General features: G+C 40.5%; 1 protein-coding gene across 1 annotated transcript in view; it reads left to right on the plus strand.

The window, feature by feature from the left end:
* Positions 1-13,382, plus strand: part of LOC138136518 (uncharacterized) — a 95,775-nt gene that overhangs the window by 67,276 nt on the left and 15,117 nt on the right. The window lies entirely within an intron of this gene.

Genomic DNA, 13,382 nt, shown 5'->3' on the forward strand with positions numbered 1-13,382 from the left:
CAGGGCCCGGAATCTCGAATTCCAAGAAACTGGATCGCGCACCAGTTTCACACGACCTTTGCTCAAATGAACTTGGAAACTTCCGTACGTGCGAGTCGCTCGATCAACTTCTCAGCCCAGGAGGTAGTTCGAAGAGGAACAGACACCGGATAATGCATCACTTGATAAAAATTCAAATTTACAACCGGCTCGAAGGATTATAAAATTGGATCTGCCATTAATCTGCAGGTTTTTCCCCGTCCGCATAATTTACGAGCGGCCATACAAACCGGAAGTCGTCGCGCAGTGATAATATTTTTTTGCTCGTTGGGACAAAGAGTCCGTTCGATCCTGCAAAAAGAACAAACCGAGGAGTCGGACATCTATCAGTTTTATGATGGGCTATTACCGTGAATAATGACCAGTTTTACCTGAGCGAACTCACATGCTTTGAATTATGGTCTCGTTGCACGTCACGTCGTGAGATATCGGCTCTTCGGGATGATGTCGTTGCTCCCGAACACATGCTTAATCCACACACATCGATTGTTCGGCGATGTTACGACCGATATCGATACGGTTGACAGTGAGTGCCATTGTTCTAGTCAAAGTCGAGTGGGTGGCAAGGCGGAGGTGGCAACGTTTATCAAAAGGGACCGACGACGGGCAGCTATCAATGGGACGATGAGGAAGTGGGTATGAAGAGGTCAGAACGAAGAAGTTCCAATACCAACAAGTCATTTTTTTTCATTCCTCCACCCCTTTCTTTTATTATCCTTTCCCTTCTCTTCAAGATCTCTTTCATCCATCTTATCTTCATTCAGTATTTCTCCCCGTTCCTTTCTCTCCCTCTCTCATTTCGCTACATCCATTCCACATCTGCTCAATTGACTCTCTTTCTACTCAGCACATTCTGCTTCCTCTCCTTCCATCCAATACCTGTTTTCTCTCATCGTTCCTACATCTGAATCTCCCCATCATTTTTCTTTCCCTTGCACTCTCTCTCCCCAGATTCCTTCCCTTCTTTCTTGCTTGTCTGTGTCTTTGTCCCCTTCACTCAGCTCTACATTCATTCATCTTCCTTTTGCTCTCAACCTTTCCACTTCTTCACTGGCATACCAGTTCCTCTGGTAGTACTTCTCTCTCCTTCTTCTCCTTGTTCTTTTTCTTTTCAATCAAGTATTCCGTTAGTATCCTGCACTCTTCCCTTCCATCCATTTTGTCTTCAAACTTTGCCGCTCTCTTTCCCGCATTCACTCTCAGCCTATTCCTCTTGCAATCTTCCCTCACTATGTAACCTGGCGTTTCTCTGTCCACTCCTAGCACCCCTCTCTAATATTTTTCTTGCACTTTCTCTCCCTCTTCTTGTTCCTTCCATCCCCAGATCTCTGCCCCGTACAATATACTCTCTATCCTCAAACATCATCATTCTCCTCCTGGAATCACCTCCCCACTTTTTCTCTCCTATTCCCCAAACACTTCCCACTACCTTATTTGCTTTCCTCACTATCTCTCTGATGTGTCCCTTATCCGTGGCTCTTTCGTTGAATGTATAACCCAAGTATTTCAACTCGTTTATTTGTTCTATTTCCCTTCCTTTCCAGTTCCACTCATTCTCTTCACTCTTTCTCTTATTGAACACGCATCATCTTCGTCTTCTCAACATTCACTTCCAGCTGTTTTTTTTTCACATACTATCCCAGGTTCTTCACCATTTCTTTCATTTCTCTTTCACTCTTTGCCACAATTACCAAGTCGTCTGCAAACGCCAAGCTCCAAACTTTCTCTCTACCTACCACACAAAAGGCGCAAAAGTGCAAAAGTATTGAGGAACTTCTCAGAAACGAAATAATACAGAAAATAGAGGAAGAGGTGGATAAGAAACTTGAAACATTACCCCAGGAAGAGGATATTCAGAAAGAATGGGACCAAATAGGAGTTATGAACGAAAGTTTGCAAGAAAATATAGGACCTAGAAGATCCAAGGAAAACTGGTTCCGGGAAAAGTGCAAAAAAGTACTAGAAGAACGGAACCAAGCTAGATTAATACTCCTAAAGGATAACCAAAAAGATGCGAGATTGCAAGGAAGAAGACAGAAACAAGTGTGCAGGCGAGAAAAAAAGAGATAATGCAAATAAGAAGCTAAAAACCATAGAAGAATACCACAAAAATAGAGAAAAATGGAACTTCTGTACAAATAAATCTAGAGAGGACCAACAGAAAACAACGACAAGCAAGAAGATAAGAACAGTCGAAGAGAACCTAAAGAGGTGGGTTATAGCAGTTTGGTGGACCTTAAATACCAGTATCCAGGAAGAACAAGTGGAGGATTTGGAGATAGTTCTCAAACTGTTCGTGAATGCGTTCTGTGATATTTTTATCCAAGGTATGAGTCTTTTTGTACTTTTCCACGAACCAGATGGCTCTGAAAACTTGGCAGAAACTTTGACTGCGCCTCCACAAAATATCTGGCGTGGAACGGACCCGGGCCAGTTTAAACTTGAACGAATCCAAGTGGAACGCGCTAATTTATATGCACACTTTTATAAGGAATTTATAGAGAGACGGACGTGAAAACCGATAGGCGTGTTCCCCCAAGTCGACTTCCTGTGTAGGGGGAGTCATTATTTACTCGCACGTCTACCAACTGTTACGAATTAAAAATTGATACACGCTCCGTCGACTCGACGCTATTAAATGTCAATAAAATCGGATATTATTTGAAGCTTTTTCTTTATTGTGTTTTGGCATCGACGGACGGTCGATTTATCGCCTTGTAATATTTCATTTGTTATTTATCTCCGGAGGAACTATCTGTCGAAAAAAATGCGAAACATTAGTCTCGATGATTTATGGCAGGGAGTTTGATAGAATTTCAGTTGGAGCGCTGGAAAAACATTAATTCCTTTGCCTCTCTATCTGATATTTATGAAAATTATCCGAGCGACAGGACACGTTAAAAAAAACATATGGTGCCCGCGTGGCGTGGCGGTAACTGACAAAATTTAACTCGGCAAATCGGCGAATATTTCACAGAGCGCGCTCGCAAATCTCTGTAATTACATTTGAACGGCGTAATGGTGGCTTTTTGTCTTTGAAATGACGGTCGCGGTGCTTTATCACTGTACGATGCGATTGTGGCCGGTTTCCCTCCGTAATAAGCACTTTCAAACGATTATAATGCACTCTCTGATTTATTAATATACCTCGCAACCATTGTTATTATAGATGGCTTCATTGCACGCACTTATTATCGGAGGTCAATTCGCCTCAACCCATGATTCACGTAAAACTTCCTGCAAATCCTGCAAATTTAATCCTTATCGGCGTTTTAAGCCAACATGTGAATGGAATTCTAAATCCGCTCCTAGGTTGGACAAAGCGCGGCGACAAGTTAAAAATGAGGGATGGGCGGAGCCACGGTGGACCCTGTAATGACACAGGCTAAGCGTCACGTGATGTATCTACTCGTCCACAGTTGACTATTCAAATTCAGATGTTTTCGTTTTGTGTGGTGTAAACACCAACTGAAAACGTCAATACACGGGAATTCTCAAATAAATGAATATGTCTGCGTCGTTGTCAAACTCTTTGTTCGCTCTCCCTGTCGAGATGTGTTGATAACTCTTGTCTGAAAGTTTTCGGAAGAAGAATAAATCAGAAACGTTATCACATTTTGACTGGCGATTTATGTAACAACAAGAGCGCTCACACAAGCAATTTTATTCTGTTCAGAGAGTTTTGATGCTTGCAGAGTTCTTTGGAGCAAAAAATAATAGTAATGGTAGCTTCTGCGCTGTCATATTATTATTATTGTTCGATCAGAGAAGTTAAGCAATGCTGCTTGCGGTCGGTGTTTGGATGGGTGGCCACCCCGACACGGTAATTTGGCATCGTGGAGAGATAAAATCCTGAGTGCATATTTCAGTGACGAAGCTTGGTTTCCTCCATTTTCGTCGTAATTTCATTCCGGCAGACAAGAACCAATTAGGCAAATGGAATATTTTTGTAGACACCGCAGCAAGTGCGGTTGTTATTCGAGGCGGGTACAGAAGTTTGCTTACAGACAAAGACACGACAATAATGAATGTAAATAGAGCAAAAGCTCATGTAAGGTATAAGCGGCAACAACTGGAACATCTCGAGGGCTTCCGACGCCGTTTACGTGGGACAACAAAGTCAGCCCGGCCTCCAGCTTCTTCACCATTTGTGCAACTCGCTCTTGCAACATATTAACCACTTATTAAATCAATTAACGCCGTCCCCGCATTAATAAGCGCGCTCATCTGGAATTCATGATGGAAACACAACAACGACTCTGCCAACGGGATCCAGTTCTTTATTTGCAGATCACATGAATTATTCCCTCGGTGTGTGAAGGCTGGCGCACACGGGGGCATCAGTCAACGTCGTCGACTGAAAAATTGCCAGGTGTGACGGGCTGGAATCGGCCATCTTGAACTTTGTCCCCGGCTGGAACAAATCGGTTCGACTTCGTGTCCGACGGAGTGGAGAACGTGAGCTTTGCTTTTTATTTGACCGGAGGCTCACATGAAAAGCGCATCCGAACGTAAATCGGATAAACACGAAAGTTTATCTCGCAACTTTCAGACAGACCTAATGGACGGGACAGCCTCCTGGCGTCATTAACGCCGTCGAGTGAAAACTGGTGCTTCGGAATGGTTATTTGACCACAACTGGGACAAGGAAATGCTAAATTGGACGGGAAAACAAGACGTTAGTTAAGGCTACGCCACGCGGGCACCACTATAGTCTAGTTTTTTTTTTTTTTTTTTTCGTTTCAAAATGACCACAAATGGACATCGACGAGGTGCTGGGCTCCTCCCAGTGGATCAAGTTTATTCTGCTTCAGCAGCCACCGTTGACTTAGCAATTAGTGCCCGTTTAGGGTTTCCTCGCCGCTTCAGTGATCACCGAAGGTGTTGGAATTTTTAAAGACAACAGTTCCACTCCCGGCTCGCCTTGACAATGCACAAGATATTTTCCTTTTTTCGTGTCCAAAGAAAACTTGTCCAACGTATACAATTTTTCTCACCACGGTGTGATGCACTTCTGCAGAGTTGCTGGCATTGAAGTGGCGAGATGACTATCAACGCCACTCGACTTAAAAACTAGTACAGGGTTCAATTAAAAATATTTTGCTTTTATTAGCCGCGCACATGTTGCATGTACATCACGGGATCTTTTTTACCGGAGGATTTCCGACACGTCCGTAATTGTGCACTCATCGTACACCATTTACTCTTCTTTGTTTTCTACAAACGGACACGATCGTTCCAATAATGAAGTTATAAATTGTAACTTGCCAGTCAGAGTCGATTAACGTGTTCATGTTAACAGTTTTTACATGGAACAACAACGTTGATCGAACGCGGTCATTTGCATATTTTTTGTGGACACGTTTTCTTTCAGACCAGTCGCGAAAGTTTTTGCGGAAATGTCGTCAAGTCTGCACGTCTTGGTGGTCATCTGGTGTAACTTCGTTTTGTTGCTGTTGCTGTAAAAATGAGTAGAGGCGTGCACGTTACTCTCCCGATTTGAACCTGCGCGAATTTTTTTTGGATCAAGAAACCTTTGTGAATGTTTCCAAAAATGTGGAGTCTGGACGTCTTGGTGGTTATCTTGTTACTGTTGTAAGTCTTCAGTTCAATATCTTCCAAATGAGGTGAGACGTGTCCATTACTGTCCTGATTTGGACCTGTGTGAATTTTTTTGGGGCAAGAATTTCGATTCTCTTCTAACACAAATGTGGTGAACGTTTCTAAAAATGTATCCAAGGAAGAATTTAACGCTTCTGTCGCCATTTTCTTGCAAATCTTCCAATCTCCAACAAGATTGAAAGTGTTTACAGCCAAGATCTCCATGTCTTGCAATAACTCGAGATATCGAGCGATCTGCCAAGTTCCAATGAAGTCGTAATTACGAGTAAAATAGACTTTTATCACAAGAACTGAGTGGGAAATCGCAAAGCAAACTAAATTTAATCGGATTTTCTAGGAGTTCGTAAAAGGAAACACGTTTTGAACTTGAAAATTGCCGTTTTATTAGTTGCGACCGAGTCGTTAAGTTTTGTTTATGTTGCGAATTCGTCGACGAGTTGGTGTTTATTCGCCATTTCCAAATGGAAAAACACCCCGTTCGATTTGAATGCTTTTTTTTAATAAACGGTTTATTAAAAAAAAAAATGGCCAGCTTTCACAGACGCCATCAATAAATCTCGAGACGAGCGCAATTTCAGAGGGTCTTAATTTTAGGAGCGCGTTATTAAAAAATTAGATTTGTAAGACATCTTCTTTGTGCAAAGTTGGATACTTCAAAGATCAAAGTGGAGCATGGTTGGATGTTTACGCGTGAATTTTTAAACAAAATGTCCAAAAAATAAAAGATACGTTGCAGTAAAATAGTTCGCCATTTTATGGGTCGCTCGGTTTTAACAATGTTTTCACGAGGCGAGTTTTTCATTTTCTTTTTTACGCATACATGGTTTCTTTGTGATGCTGATTTGAACAGTTTTCTCTTTGATCAAACGTTTGAAAACAAGCGTTGATAAATTGAGAAGCAGTGATTTCTAAAAAAAAATCGCCGTGGGTAGAGGTGTTGGATTCTCTCATGGGATGTGACCTTGAAACTATCTGCGCGATTAGCCAATGAAAAATTAAATCTGAAAAGGTCGAGTACTTTAGCGATGGGATAACACGTGATGGAGGAACACTATACATATACTCTTAGAGACGTCTACGAAACGAAACTGACGTAACGAATATATAGCCCATGAGAAAATCCAAGACCTCTACCATGGTGCCCGTGTGACGTGGAGTCGACTAACGTGTTTTGGATGTTGACGGTTTTTTCAACAGATCATTTCCTTCATGTGTTTAGCAACCAATTGCGTGACAAATATTGACCAATCAAAACGAGAAAACAAAAAATAACCCGAGAAAATTTCTCTAAAATGCACATCCGCAATAATCTGATAAAAAATGTCGGTACCTGATTTTTTTTGTTATTATTTTGAATAAAAAGGATTGGAAATAATGCGTTTGGTTTCATTCTATTCAGGAAATAATCAGCCGTATACCCCTCGTGCAAAATTTTAATATCGCCAATTTTTTTGCTAATGAACGAAAACATCCATAAATGAGGTCAGAAGACCAATTATTAGCAAATAAGAGCACGAGACGAAGTCGAGGGATGTTTCCGTTCATTAGCAAAAAAATTTCCGATAAAAATTTTTGCACTTGGGATATAATATGTGATTATTTGTCAGATGTTGTTGTCTCTCTTCATTAAACATTTAAACGAGATATGACACTTTTTCTTTCTTGCATATAGACAAGAACCTAAGATTCTGTAGTCCAATTGTTCTATTTTTGATTTTTGTCAATTCCAAGCTAGTCCTACCACTCTAATCATCCTCATAGATAATAATTTCAAATTTTTTACTGAATAATACATATTTTCTAATGGCTTGTTATTCGCTACATTCCTCGCCACATTCCACACTGGTAAACACTTCTTATCGTCCTTAGGTTTATCGCACACATTTTTTACCGCTATTGTTATTTGAACGTGTTTACAGTACTGATACATTGGTAATCGTAACTACTTTTGAATATCACTTTAATAGAGTTATTTTTTGTTAAAAGGAATTTCTTCAATTTCACAACTTTCACTAAAACTCTCCGCAAATTCAAAGGATTCAAAATATCTAAAAATGTAGTTTTTTTTGTAGTTGAAGATGATCTAAGCAAAACAAATTAATATTAAATGCCTTCGTTTACGTCTGAAATTTGTAAGATCTAGCTTTTTTAACAAATCTTGTCCCAATTGGTTTATTTCTAAAAGAGTTGGACAACAGTAATTACACCTTCGTATCTTAAAGAATATTTGCGTAGATGTTGAAGGTAATGATTCACGTGATTCTACAGACAGTGTAAATCAGGCTTTTCGTGACATCGCTACGAACTATCACACCTCGTGACTACTCCACTGGTTCGCCGCGCCGACTATAGAAGGGTTAATTTTTGTCAGTTCCTAGTTTACATCGCATAAATGTGTTAAAATGACCACGTGGGCGTCATAATTCCGTTTCCATTATGCTTACGGTTGGCACTAGTGCGTTTAATAACAGACCGTTAGCACCTGTGCAAGACATTGTTCTATATTCCACTTTTATGCAGCATAAAAGACGTCATTTCAACTCGCTCCGGAAATGAGGGGACAGCTGATTAAACGCGTTCAGCCACGTTGTTATGTAAGCGTATAAGCTTCCTGCTGCTGGTATGAGACCCATTAAGGCACGAATAAACAACATGCACAACGCAGATCCAGCTGATATATTAAAATCGGTATCGCGAATTAATTCCTGCTCTAAATTGTGCTTGATTAAAACCGACGACCACTTGGCGTTTCTCGTGTGCGACTTGCATCCAGGAAAAGTGGAATTTTCAATTAACTCCGTTTCCGGAATGTTTCATCAGAAAAACTTCCGAAGCGTACTCTCGCAATGGAAACAATGGTGTTAATTGGTCCCCTTTGAAAAGGCACAGGAAAATCGTGTTTTTCAGCAGGAATGCGCTCCTCGACGGAAATCACGAATCTGCCGGCGAAAACTATTAATTTAATCTTGCACATCAAACACGTTCCCGTAAACCTCGCAATCAAGTTAAATTAGCTGGAGCAGGTTGAAAGTCTGCAACTGAAAGCCGGATTTATCCGGTAATCATTGCAGAAACTAACTTGCCGAATCGAGTTATCAGATTCCGCCAACAAAACATATTTAGAACCGAATCGCAGAGTGTGTTTTCGCAGGTCTACTGGGGCGACCACTCTGTCGGACGCCCTCTGTCGGCCGGCGTCGAACCAAAAATGACAGTTCTTGGGTGAATTATTCATAACGCAGTTAAGTTCGTGAGTGGCTTTTTCAATAGTGAGTGTTTAATCTCGGCCAAGTTTGCTGTTAGCAATCAATCATCGGAGATTATTTGCAAACTGTCGATGGTGACGTTGCATAATATTCTGTTTGTTGTAGGCCAGGACTGCCACCAGGGAAATTTAATTAAAGATCGAGGCGGCGATAAGTTCGAATAGAGCCTCCAATCAAAAGGGGAATTTTCGAATCAATTTTCATTCGAGAGCATTAATCACCCAATGCAAATTTTCCTAAACGCTCTTCGATTAATTGCTGTGGGACATTTAAACTCGATTAAAATTTTTAACGGAATGCGGTGCCGGCAGTGCACGTTGCTCGGCCGGTGGATCGAATTTCGTCTCGATTTTCGCATAATTGGGACCCAATCTGTTGTCTATTCCCTGGATAAAGTGAGACCGGGGGAAAGAGTCCCTAATCAGATTATTTAGCAGAGTTTTTCCGTCGCTTTCACTTCAATCTTCCGGACTATCCATCTCCGTTTTCGTGAAATATTGGACCGGGTAACGGCACCGAGTTAAATTAGATTTGAACCACACCAAGCATCAACGAGTTCAACAGGCTGCTCACGTAGAGAAAGAAGTTTCAGGGTTTTTCCTTACAGGGACTAAACATGACCGAACTAGCAACAAAGCAGCGAATTGAGACGTTTCTTGTCGCTTTTTCAAAAAATCCCAATCGCTTTAATTGTCTCCCTCGAATCGGATTAAGTGGTAATTGTGATGTTGCGCCAGTTACAAAGATTAAATTATCATGAATTAGAGTCGAGACGGGAAGAGTTGTAGATGTCACTCTCATCTTAGACTTGCAATTAAATAGCGAAACCTCTTGAATTAGTTGACTGCACGATACCTCATTTGATATAATTGGCCCTTCTAGAAGAACGTTGCAATCTCATCGTCGACTTATTGTTTTTGCTGCATCAAATTCGATCAATGGAGAACCGAGAGCTTCGAAGTTTTGCAACAATTCCTTTTATTAGATTCCGGAGGGAGAATCGAGTTAGTCGAGACGCACACACTTTCCAATTAATTTACCAACATTCTGGAACAGAAATTAATATACCGAGTGGCTAGAAAAACTTGTGACAATTCGGTGGAATTCTTTGAATTAAGTAGTTGAAAAAAAAATGTATATTTGAAGAAACATGTAGAAGTAAAACAAGAAGAGTCAGATCAGGTGATCGGATTGGCCACAGTTCTTAACTTATCGATAGAGCAAGGAACTGCTCCGTGTTGTGTGGGCAGCAGCTGAATCTTGTTGAAAATAGCCTATTATTATCCAGTTGAGTTAGAAATGCTTCAAGAAGGGGTCTTTGGTGTCTTTGAGCTGATCAAGTTCTCTAATTTTGAGAATTACCAAAACCATAAAGATAAAACCAAGCCTCATCATGAAAAACTAGAATGTCTTGTATGTCATTATTAAGTAAATTTTTGTTGTGCCAATGACAAAATTGGATGGGGGAGGTAGGAGTTGTTGAAACAGGGATGTTGGTAACGGTGGAAATGTAAATTCTTCTTTAGGAATCAGAGCAAAGTCCTAAAATGAAGGATTTTAATTTTGGAGAAAGACGAAAAGGGTTAATTGTTAATTCAAATGTATTTTTTGTGATAGCGACACACCCAAATGTGTAGATTTCGTTGAACAATTTGGTTAACGTTTCTCACATCTGATGTAGCTATTCTAGCATGCCGACCCTATTTGCCTTACAGGTGCACTCCCTATATTTAAAAAGCGTTCAGCCATTCTTCTTCTTCTTCTTCATCGTGATACAAAACAAGAAACTGACGATATACCATCCCCTCAACAGTACTCGTAATAGTAGATTATATCATTAAGAGTAGAAGTGAGTCTTTTTGTGGTAGAGACCGAGACGGAGTCGAGGTCGACAACTGGGCGAAACACAAGAAGACCTTCCTATCAAAAATAGTTAACCTTTCGTAGTCAGCTCGTAGCTGTTGAAACTGGAAATCAACGAGAGTCTGATAACTCATTACTCAAATAGTTTAGTCTCTGAATGATTGAAAATGGGTCAACGACCGACCCGGCGCGACTAGCACCCCTAAAGGGTCGTCACCCCCACGTTCTACTCGTCTGCAGTGGTCTTTCAGAGGGGATCAAAGACACCGCAATCAATTTCGTTTCCTCCAGATCAAAGAGTTTTTCAGTGCATCAGCTTTAATCTGATGAGTCGCAGGAAATGCGTCCCATTAGTCGATTGGGCCGATAGCGAGTTTCACAAATCGGCCCCACTTTTTGGTATTGTGAATGAAACGACGGCGATTTGTAATTGTTGGCGAGTCTTTTGTTTGCCGACGAAAATGTGTATTTTATGTGAACAGGGTGAATGGGGAAGGAACAAAAGAACCCATCGGAGTCTTGGTCTCGAGGCATTGTTGATGTGGAGGATTTTTAATGAGAATGCCAGTTGCTTTTGCTTGTTATTTAGAAGGGTGTGATTCTCTGAGGGAGAAAAAAAAATTACAAAGAAATTTTGGTAAACTTACTGTACTATAGTCGGTGCGGCGACACAATGGAGTAATAAACTGGCATGATCTTCACGTGATTTTCGAAGGATGATTTCCTATTGGTTAAAGAAGTACGGTGCAGTCGAAATTTTCAAGCTTTAAAAGATTTAAAAATGTCCCGCACAAAACTCAAATTTGGCTAGGGCTTTTAATGACGTCGCTACGAACTATCACGTGAACACCTCGTGACTACTCCACTGGTTCGCCGCGCCAACTATAGATCTGCTTTGCCATTAGAAGACTCTATATCCAGAAATATAACAGTCTGTGTAATGAAATCACTGTTTTACGTCGTAGCTTAAACAGTTTTACATTTTGTTGTAAATCGTACTGCAAAAATTGTTAACATCGGGAAATTGCATTAAATGCGTTTTATTTATTTTTGCATTTAATTAACGTAGCTCGATTGAGTTCCTCTTCTGCAATTAAACGTTTTTCTGTCGGAATAATAATAGATTTGTTATTGTTAAATCACCGGTCATTTAGCAACGTTTTCTGCCAATTAACAATTCAACAATAATTCAATTACTTAGCAATTAACTGTCAATTAATTTCCCTCATCTTAGTCGAATCTATTGTGTCCCGAAGTCTGTGTGTCTGTATGCTTATTGCCAGTTAACTCAAAAACCAATCGATCGATTTTCTTCAAATAAAGTTTGTTACAAAGAGAAGATGTCTGACTGTGTTCTGCACTCACTTTATCAAATATATGACGTCGGGGAGTTTTGCAGTAGCGATAAATCTGTTGCGGTGTAGCGAGCACGCCTCGCACTCTTTCTGTTTCATCCAGTTGCGTCAAGTCACGTTTAAAAGTAGTTGTGTAGATTCCTTTTTTACTTAAACACGTAAGACTATTTTAATGATTTATTGCAAATTCTCGACTCTCAGTTGATTAATTGAAAAAAATGAAAGATCGTGAATCCGGCTGTCTCCTTTTGTGCTCCTTTTCTTCTTTAACGAATCGGGACGCTCCTTTAAATTGGTGCTTAAATCAACCATTCTCTATCGGAAATTGCACGACAGAGACCCAATAAGCTCCCCTTACATTAACGTAGAAAATTTACTTTCCTGCAAAATGGCCCCGGAATTTGTGTGAAAAATGCCGACCGGGCCCACTCCGCATACCAAGATTCCGTGTTGTTCTCTGTTTGTTCAGGGCCTTAATAAAGACGTGTCCTTGCTCCAGATTCCAGCGAAGCTTTCAAAGCTCGCTGCGACGTCGTCGTCGATAATTTGATGGGATTTTTTCGCCGAATTAATTGGTTCAAGAACATTAATAGTTGTCAAACTCGTCCCGAGCTTTCAATTACGACTCGATTCACCCCAAATGTCCTTAAATACCGATCCAGTTTTTCCGGGCAAGAATAACAAAACAGTACATAAAAACAAGTGAGGTCTTTTCCGTTCGACGGAAACAAAACTGATACCTACCCAACACCCGACACGTCTGTTTCGCATCTGTTTGCATTTGAAAAGCTTCTCGAGCTTTATTGAGTTAGGTGAAATTCAAGCTTCTTGACTGAAGCCTGCCGATAAAAAAAATATCAATATTTCATGACGACGACGTTCTGATGTTTCAGCAGATTCTAATGACGGGGATTGAGCGTGTGTTGTGAAAAACTGCGGCAGCTTTGGTGGACCGGAGGAGCCAACAAGTCGAGCTTTTTCTGTAAATTGTTCGCGTCCATTAAGTTAATTTCACCAAGCGATGGGAATTTATGATGAACGATTAAGATTAAAAAGCTCGAGAAAATGAAAAAGTCGCTGCTTCCAGGCGAACAGTCGGGTGAATTTAATTTGTCAGATGTTCTCCTTTTTCAGTTCCAGTCTGGACAAAATGGACGAACACGAACCCGAGTCAATATTAGTTCAAGTTTAATTTAAATTAATTTAATACGTTCTTTGTGTTTGAACATTTTTTAAT

Source organism: Tenebrio molitor, chromosome 8 (assembly GCF_963966145.1).
Source record: "Tenebrio molitor chromosome 8, icTenMoli1.1, whole genome shotgun sequence".
Taxonomy (NCBI): domain Eukaryota; kingdom Metazoa; phylum Arthropoda; class Insecta; order Coleoptera; family Tenebrionidae; genus Tenebrio; species Tenebrio molitor.